Here is a 10,373-nt window from a genome sequence, read left to right on the forward strand (position 1 = left end):
ACTACAAGCAACTCTATGCCAATAAAATGGGCAACCTGGAAGAAATGGACAAATTCTCAGAAATGCACAACCTGCTGAGACTGAACCAGGAAGAAATAGAAAATATGAACAGACCAATCACAAGCACTGAAATTGAAACTGTGATTAAAAATCTTCCAACAAACAAAAGCCCAGGACCAGATGGCTTCACAGGCGAATTCTATCAAACATTGAGAGAAGAGCTAATACCTATTCTTATCAAACTCTTCCAAAATATTGCAGAGGGAGGAACACTCCCAAACTCATTCTATGAGGCCACCATCACCTTGATTCCAAAAGCAGACAAAGATGTCACAAAGAAAGAAAACTACAGGCCAATATCACTGATAAACATAGATGCAAAAATCCTCAACAAAATGCTAGCAAACAGAATCCAACAGCACATTAAAAGGATCATATACTATGATCAACTGGGGTTTATCCCAGGAATGCAAGGATTCTTCAGTGCATGCAAATCTATCAACGTGATGCACCATATTAACAAATTGAAGGAGAAAAACCATATGATCATATCAATAGATGCAGAGAAAGCTTTTGACAAAATTCAACACCCATTTATGATAAAAACCCTCCAGAAAGTGGCATAGAGGGAATTTTCCTCAATATAATAAACACCACATAAGACAATCCCACAGCCAACATCGTCCTCAATGGTGAAAAACTGAAACCATTTTGACTAAGATCAGGAACAAGACAAGGTTGCCTACTCTCACCACTCTTATTCAACATAGTTTTGGAAGTTTTAGCCATAGCAATCAGAGAAGAAAAAGAAATAAAAGGAATCCAAATCAGAAAAGAAGAAGTAATGCTGTCACTGTTTGCAGATGACAAGATACTATACATAGAGAATCCTAAAGATGCTACCAGAAACCTACTAGAGGTAATCAATGAATTTGGTAAAGTAGCAGGATACAAAACTAATGCACAGAAATCTTTTGCATTCCTCTACATTAGTGATGAAAAATCTGAAAGTGAAATTAAGAAAACACTCCCATTTACCATTGCAACAAAAAGAATAAAATATCTAGGAATAAACCTACCTAAGGAGACAAAAGACCTGTATGCCGAAAACTATAAGACACTGACGAAAGAAATTAAGGATGATACAAATAGATGGAGAGATATACCATGTTCTTGGATTGGAAGAATCAATATTGTGAAAATGACTATCCTACCCAAAGCAATCTACAGATTCAATTCAATCGCTATCAAACTACCAATGGCATTTTCCACGGAACTAGAATGAACAATTTCACAATTTGTATGGAAACACAAAAGACCCTGAATAGCCAAAGCAATCTTGAGAAAGAAAAATGGAGCTGGAGAAATCAGGCTCCCTGACTTCAGACTATACTACAAAGCTACAGTAATCAAGACAGTATGTTACTGGCACAGAAACAGAAATATAGATCAGTGGAACATGATAGAAAGCGCAGAGATAAACCCATGCACATATGGTCACCTTATCTTTGATAAAGGAGGCAAGAAAAGTGAAGAAAAGACAGCCTCTTCAATAAGTGGTGCTGGGAAAACTGGACAGTTACATGTAAAAGAATGAAATTAGAACACTCCATAACACCATACAGAAAAATAAACTCAAAATGGATTAAAGACCTCAATGTAAGGCCATATACCATCAAACTCTTAGAAGAAAATGTAGGCAGAACACTCTATGACATAAATCACAGCAAGATCCTTTTTGACCCACCTCCTAAAGGAATGGAAATAAAAACAAAAATAAACAAATGGGACCTAATGAAACTTAAAATCTTTTGCATAGCGAAGGAAACCATAAACAAGATGAAAAGACAACCCTCAGAATGGGAGAAAATATTTGCAAATGAAGCAACTGACAAAGGATTAATCTCCAAAATTTACAAGCAGCTCAATATCAGAAAAACAAACAACTCAATCCAAAAATGGGCAGAAGATCTAAATAGACATTTCTCCAAAGAAGATATACAGATGGCCAACAGACACATGAAGGAATGCTCAACATCATTAATCGTTAGAGAAATGCAAACCAAAACTACAATGAGATATCATCTCACACTGTTCAGAATGGCCATCATCAAAAAATCTACAAACAGTAAGTGCTGGAGAGGGTGTGGTGTAAAGGGAACCCTCTTGCACTGTTGGTGGGAATGTAAATTGATACAGCCACTATGGAGAAAAGTATGGAGGTTCCTTAAAAATCTACAAATAGAACTACCATACGACCCAGCAATTCCACTACTGGGCATATACCCTGAGAAAACCATAATTCAAAAAGAGTCATGTACCAAAATGTTCATTGCAGCTCTATTTACAATAGCCAGGACATGGAAGCAACCTAAGTGTCCATCAACAGATGAATGGGTAAAGAAGATGTGGCACATATATACAATGGAATATTACTCAGCCATAAAAAGGAATGAAACTGAGTTATTTGTAGTGAAGTGGATGGACCTAGAGAGTGTCATACAGAGTGAAGTAAGTCAGAAAGAGAAACAAATACCGTATGCTAACTCATATATATGGAATCTAAAAAAAAAAATGGTCATGAAGAACCTAGGGGCAAGACGGGAATAAAGACACAGACCTACTAGAGAATGGACTTGAGGATACAGGGAGGGGGAAGGGTAAGTGGGACAAAGTGAGAGAGTGGCATGGATATATACACTACCAAATGTAAAACAGATAGCTAGTGGGAAGCAGCCGCATAGCACAGGGAGATCAGCTCCGTGCTTTGTGACCACCTAGAGGGGTGGGATAGGGAGGGTGGGAGGGAGGGAGATTCAAGAGGGAAGAGATATGGAGATATATGTATATGTAGTTGATTCACTTTGTTATAAAGCAGAAACTAACACAACACTGTAAAGCAATTATTCTCCAATAAAGATGTTAGAAAACAAAACAAAACAAAATGTTTGTTTCATAAAGCAGGTTTAGGTGATATGTCCCACTTTAGGTTTATCTTCCTGTATGAAAGACAGTACATTACAATCTGTGGCTGTTTAATGTTATATATCTAATGACTAGAACCTATAACTGATGAAAGGCAACAGCTTGATAATTTATATGCACATTGTTGTTTCTTCAAGGTTAAGTGGGTTTCGTAGCACATTATGCACTAGAAAACACTGTGGGAAAACATCTGCTGTATTCTCCATGCTGAGGGCAAGGAAGGAGTGTCTTGATTAGTGATTACACTGTTTGTATTGGAAGTGTTATTCACTTGGCCATTGAAATCACCGGCTAGGGAAGGTAAAGGCTTGTGGATCCTCCCAACTTGGCCCAGAAATAGAGTTCAGGTTCCAGCTGCTCAGAACCACACACACCTGCAACAGTCCTCTAACCAGATATAATGTTAGCTGGGGGCCGTAGCAGCACCACTTGTCAACTGATAGAGCCATTTGGCAGGTCAAGGGTCTCCTCGGAGAAATCCAGAAAAGAAGCAAAGTGTTTAACATATTGTATTTTGGGGAGAGATAATAAATTAAATGTCAGTTTGATGGAGTAAGTAGAGGAAACTTACTGGGGTAAGTAGGTGCTAATTATAATTGGAGAAATCAAATTGCATCTGGCAGCATGAAAAGAAGTGATCAGGTTAAAGAAAAATCTCTTCTGTTTGAAGTGGGAACTTACTTTGGAATCTGAAGGGGAGTTACTACCTGGGTAGGAGAGAGAGGAGAACATTATGAACTCAGAGAATGAATATGGTATGTTTGATTCTGGTTGAAGTACAGAGTTAATGTTGAAAGTAATGAGAAAGTGAGACCAGACTGAAGAGGCTGGTTGTTTATCCTCTAACTATGATGACGTGAAAATTTTTATCTTGCAGGCCAACTTTGCTCAATAGGGATCAGCTGCCCGGAACACGGTGTCAAGGATTCCAAGTCAGTGTTTGGGCTTTTATGAAAGAGGTGGTTGATTAGCAATGTCTTGTCCTGGGCGTTGAATGGTGATGCACGTTTCATTGACTTAGTCCTAAAGTAAGGAGCACCGTTAGAGGTTTGCAAGCAAAACTAACTTGATTAAACAGAGAGATACGCTCATATCAAGCCTATTACAAGATAAAATTTGCCACTAAATTTTTAAATTTCAAACCTTGTGCTGAAAAGGTGGAATAATAATTGTATCTTGGATTTAACTTGTTTATTGATTCATTCAACGGATATCTTTGTGTGCCTACAAGAAGCTTGGCACTATAAATAAATGATAGGCAAGACAAATGCTCCTGAGCTCCAGGAGTTCACAGCCTAGTAAGGGAGATGGACAAGTAAACTGACCACAAGAACTACAGAGGAGTAAACTGAGGAAACTGTGATTGGCTGAAAGTGGCCCAAAGATATCCACGACCCAATCTCTGGAACCTGTGAATGTTAACTTATACGGCCAAAAAAGGCTCTTTGCAGATGTAATTAAGTTAAGGATCTTGAGATGGGGAGATTATTCTAGATTATCTGGATGGGCCCTAACTGCAATCACATGCATCCTCATAAAAGGGGGAGAGAGGGAGATTTGACACGCACAGAAGAGGAGAAGACAGCGTGATCACAGAGGCAGGAATGGAGTGATGCAACCACAAACCACAAGCCAAGGAATGATGGCAGTCAGCAGAAGCTGGAAGCTGGAAGAAGCAAGAAACAGCAAGATTCTTCTCCCTTACAGCCTCTGGAGGGAGCATGGCCCCGCCAACACTTTGATTTTGGCCCAAAAACACTGGTTTTGGATTTTGGGCTTCTAGAACAGTGAGGGAATAAATTTCTGTTGTTCTATCCCACAAAATTTGTGATAATTTGTTAGGATAGCCATAAGAAACTAATAGAGATGTTCTGTGAGCTCAAGGGAGCGTAGTTCATTCAGAGTTCCTGGGTCAAGCTCGGGAACTAATTCTGGCTGGTTTAAGCAAAAAGGTTTCCTGAAATGCTATGGGGGTTTCGGGGGGTTTTGTAGGAGACTTATAGAATCTAGAAAAGCTGGAGCAGCGAGCTCAGAAAATGGGAAGGACCCCCCCCCCCCAGAAGGTTTCAAATGCCAAGGGGTAGGAACAATCCTCCTAGGAGACAGCTGCCCCTGCCACTGGAAACAAGAAATGAATTCTAGCCATCTCTTTTGTCTTTATATCTATCACTCATTCATGGTCCAAATTTTCAGAAAGTAGAATCTGATCAGATTGCCAGCGAATGGGAGAGAAATCTCCCCCCATTCATATTCCTCAGTGGGAAGAGGAATAAAAGAGTTCCCACAAATACTACACATAAGGGAATTCTTCCCCAAATTCAGTAGGGGTTTTGGATGTTAATAACCAGAAACAACAACATACCAGGAGACACCTAATCCAGCCTTGGGTGGCTTTTGGGTAAAAGTGATATTTAAGCTGAAACCTAAAGAACCAGTAGAAGTTAGCTGTCGGTGTTTGTAGAGTTGAAGTATTTCACATGCATACACACGCACATGCACACGTACACACACACACATCCCCGAGGTCAAGCCCAGATATGCTGATATCTCAGCTAACTGACATACTCAGCACTGAACAGTTCATCCGTCCCCTCTCCCACTCTGACATGTCTTACTCTACTTCTAATTACAAAGTGTGAAATCGATCCAAAGGGATTTGGGAAGGAGAAAGGAGAATATGGGATTCAACCAAGCAATACCACATATGACCCCTCCGTACCTCACTGTACCTATGTCCTCAGGACTTTAGCTGGAATCCCACACAAATCATGACACTGAGAGCAAATAACGCCATTTCCTGCAACTAATGAAGTATGATATCGCTTAGCAACCCGCACTGTTTGTGTGTCTAACTCCTTGTCTGGACACGTATGAGTATAACTTTGGCTCTCTGGAGAATGTAACTGAGTCACAAATCCATGTTTATGAGATCGGGGAAGAATAAAACCATTATTTAGCTAAGTGGTTGCCCACAGCTCCTGAAATAAAGCAGAGCTCTAAGACTTTTAGGTGAGATGACTCAGAAGACCGTAGGGAGGATAATGAGGATGAACGGTGATGGCCAGTTTCAAGAACAGGCTAGGAAAAAATTCTATTAATATCATCCTTCTAAGGAGGAAGAGAAGATCCAGTGTGGGGGTCTGTCAGCCAGGGCACCTGTGATGAGGGCAACAGGGCTGAGACAGTCAGTAGGATTTATGCCAGACACAATCAAGTCTCTTGCCGTTGTTCTTAAATTGGGCTTTTATACCTAGGAGTTTATTACAAGGAAGATGTAATACTCATGATCTGTGGATAAGACTAAAAACAAATTTACTGAACATTTAGCTAAAGCATACACAGCTATTTACATATATCCTATATTGTTATGCCTATACATTAGCCTGCAAGCAAGCAATTTTTTTTTTTTTTTTTTTTTTGCGGTACGCGGGCCTCTCACTGTTGTGGCCTCTCCCGTTGCGGAGCACAGGCTCCGGACGCGCAGGCTCAGCGGCCATGGCTCACGGGCCCAGCCACTCCGCAGCATGTGGGATCTTCCCGGACCGGGGCACGAACCCGCGTCCCCTGCATCGACAGGCGGACTCTCAACCACTGCGCCACCAGGGAAGCCCCTAAGCAAGCAATTTTGACCACTGGAATCTTTCACTTCATCCCAGAGGCTCCTCCTCAGCATCCTGGTCTGCGTCTCCCTTGCCCTGACACCTTGTCTCAGTGCCACGAGAAGCACAGTCAAAGAAAGGTGTCAAATAACTCTCCTACCACTTGGTACTTTTACGCCATGAGCAACTCTTCAAGTCCCAAATTCCTCATCTGTAAACTGGACAAAATAACAGTAGTTGATAGGGTTGTTTAATTTAATGGAAATTGAATGAGATAATATAAATAAAATGCTTATCACTGCCTGAAACACTGAATAAATGGTAACTATATCAGGTTAGAATCCTAGCTATACCATTTACCAGATGTTTCCCTTGTACAAACTACCCATCTATCCGAGCTTCCATTTTCTCCTCTGTAAAAGAATGATGACAATGCCTATGCTACAGAATTCTTGAGAACATTAAATGAGATAACCTATATAAAAGAGCCTGGCCCAGAATGGGCGTTCAACTAATATTCATTGATCAGAGGGAATAGCTTTTTTGTTTCTACCCACTGTTTCCTCTTGTGTGGATTAAGCCGATGCTTGCATAGTTGGGACTGTCTGACTCTTCCAAACAGATAAATCTCTATAAGTTACTAAGGCTTTTATAAACAACTTAAGGAGTGAGACAATTTCTCCTATAATTTGGTGTCCCTCATACCTGGCTTACATAGATACACAATAAAATAAAAAATTAAATTAAAAAGGAATTTCTCCTCTGTCTCTGACTTCTAGCCCTGTGCCAACCTCCCAACAGCCCCCAACTCCATCTCATACTGTTTCCTGAGATCTTATTTATTGCTTTGATGAAGTAAAGGGTAGGCTTAGAAAGTACAATACTGATGACAAATATTAAATTCTGAAAATTATAGATCATTCCCTTTCCTGCGATTAGATTAAGAGAAATTTTTTTAAAATCTCTTTCTTTAAACTATTGAAGTCACTATTGAAATCATTATGTGAAGTTAATGTGATTAGGAGAGGTAGGAGTGATTCGTGCAACTCAAAAAGTACACAAGTTGATCCATGAGGGTGTGGGAAAAAATATGGGAACTTCAATTCAATAGTACAATAGTAAATGTATATAGTATATAAATAAATAAATTCTATATACAGGGGGTGCATACCCAAAAATTGTGATGCAATTACAATTTACATAATCAAAAGTGTTTGGAGATCACTGACTTAAATTGCGTATTTAATGTCACAATTTCCCATTATTCTTATATCCAAAACTTATCATGACATTTCAACTTCATGACTATGGATCTGTAATTAGAGTTCCTCACATAAAAGCTACATATACAGCCTTAGAAGGTCCGATACCTTTATTACACTTATGAGGGGAGGGGAGGGGTCGGGAGGGAACTAGGGGATTAAAATTGTTTAAATCTGAAGAGAATAACTTCATCATCTCATGTATCCTGCTAACATTTCTATGACTAACACCCCAAGTGTTGGCCAAAGTAGAAGGATACTTGTGAAAACTTGAGTTTTGTCAGCCAGTATAAAACAATACACAAACACTAGGTACAACCTGAGTCAACAGAGACCAGCTTTCTCCCCAGGAACACAACGCTCAGTGTGGCCCTGGCCAGGTGTCTGTTTTGCTGCTCTCTTTACCTGCTCTCCTCATCCTTGACTCTGACCTGCACATGGTCCCTGGCTCTTAGCTCCTGAGGTTGTTTGTAATCATGTTGGGCTACCCTTTGCTTGTCCATTGTTTTTTGTTTTTATTAAAGTATAGTTGAGTTAAAATATTACATTAGTTTCAGGTGCACAGCACACTGATTCAGTATTTTTACAGATTATACTCCATTAAAAGTTATTACAAGATAATGGCTATAATTCCCTGTGCTGCACAATATATCCTTGTTGTTTATCTGTTTTATACATAGTAGCTTGTATCTCTTAATTCCACACTCCTATTTTGTCCCTGCCCCTTTCTTCTCACCTCTGGTAACCACTAGTTTATTTTCTATATCTGTGAGTCTGTTTCTGTTTTGCATATACATTTATTTGTACTATTTTTTAGATTCCACATTTAAGTGATATCATGCACTATTTGTCTTTCTCTGTCTGATTTATTTCACTAAGCATAATATTCTCTAGTTCCATCCATGTTGCTGCAGATGGTTTGTCTCCTCCTTAAAGAGATGTTAAGTCATGACCGGGGACCCCAAGGATGCCCCAGGCTTGTGTTGGGCCACAGGTCATTAACTCAAATTGCCTAAACAGAGTAGTTACGTGAGATCTTCTTAGAGGAATACGTTTTCTTAAATATTATACATTTTTAAAATCTCCTTCACTTCATTATTGAAGCTTCTCTTTCCACTGTCTAGCCATCCAGCCACAAATTGAGGTGCAGTGTCGATTGTCTACAACTGCCTAGAGTGTGGCAGATATGCCCAGTCCCATGGGCAGCTCTTGCCCCCATGTTCAAGGCTGCCCAAGGCCCATTAAAGCTGGCTTCTGGACATGCTCATCATCTGGGAAGGACTCCCTTTCTGTTAGCTGAATAACCATTATTAATAAAAGGCCACTAATGAGTCAACCCTGGTCTTAATTATTTGGACAAGTCATCACTGACTAAGTCTCCTCTCAGACTTGTGACCCAAGGGTTTGGTGCCAACATGGAGGCGTTGCTTTCTCTTCTTTGTGGTCTTAGGGTCAAAAGTTTAGCCAGCTGGAATACAAAGTGAACTAGTAACAGAGACAAAATTTTAAATAATTTTTCAATATAAATCAGATTTTTCATTTAAATGAAATTTCAAATTTTGGTTATTGTTCAAATGCTTTTACGACCCTTCAACACTTCATTAAGGCTCTTCTTAAGAACCTCCATGTTCTCCCCCACCCAACCTCTTATACTTGGGGTTCCCTTCCCCCACCCAACCTCTTATACTTGTATTTCATGCTTCCAGAATATTTCCCTTCCCCTCTGACACCTTGAATCCTGAGCCATCTGATCCAGCTGTCCAAACCTACCCTATCATCAAGATCTAATTCATGTCACACATTCTCCTAGAGCTTTTGCAGATATTTGCAACCGATACTGATCTCCCTCTTCTCCCCATATTTGTAACAGCCTCAGTCAATTTATGCCCCTTTCCGCTCTTCTCCAATGATGCAAGGAAATCTTGCATGAGTTTAATAATTGTGAGCATATTTGCTTTCACCACACCACCAAACTCAATATTCAATATCATACGAAGTATTTATGGAGCTACGTTCAATCAGCATATTTAGAACTTTGACCTGGAGGCTGCCCGTTTCTGTGTTAATCGGAGGAGATGTGCCCCTGTGCCAGGAAGATCCTTGGTAGGAAGGAAACAATGTTCCTAGAAACAACACATGCCAGATTACTGGGTTATTAACCTAAACCTTCCTACATATTAATGATATGATAGCTACTGTTTATTGAATTTTTAATTAAAAAAAAGAAAAGTATAAAGGACAATGTTATAATACTTGTCATATCTATTTCAGATCGAGTTTTTAGAGAAAATAATGTTACAGGTATATCAGAAATTCTTTTTCCCTAGTCCCATTACTCTCGCTCCCTAGCCGTTGGCAACTAATATCATGAATTTATGTGTATCCTGATTGTGTTGTTTATTTTATTTTACACACACACAAGCACACACACATACAATGGATCTCTGTTACATTAGTTGCCCCTAATGAAACACATCTTCCAGAATTCACACCATTCAGTAGACCCCTCCCTTGAGTCTGATCTGGC

Source organism: Leucopleurus acutus (assembly GCF_964270905.1).
Source record: "Leucopleurus acutus genome assembly, chromosome: 17".
In the NCBI taxonomy this organism is placed as follows: Eukaryota; Metazoa; Chordata; class Mammalia; order Artiodactyla; family Delphinidae; genus Leucopleurus; species Leucopleurus acutus.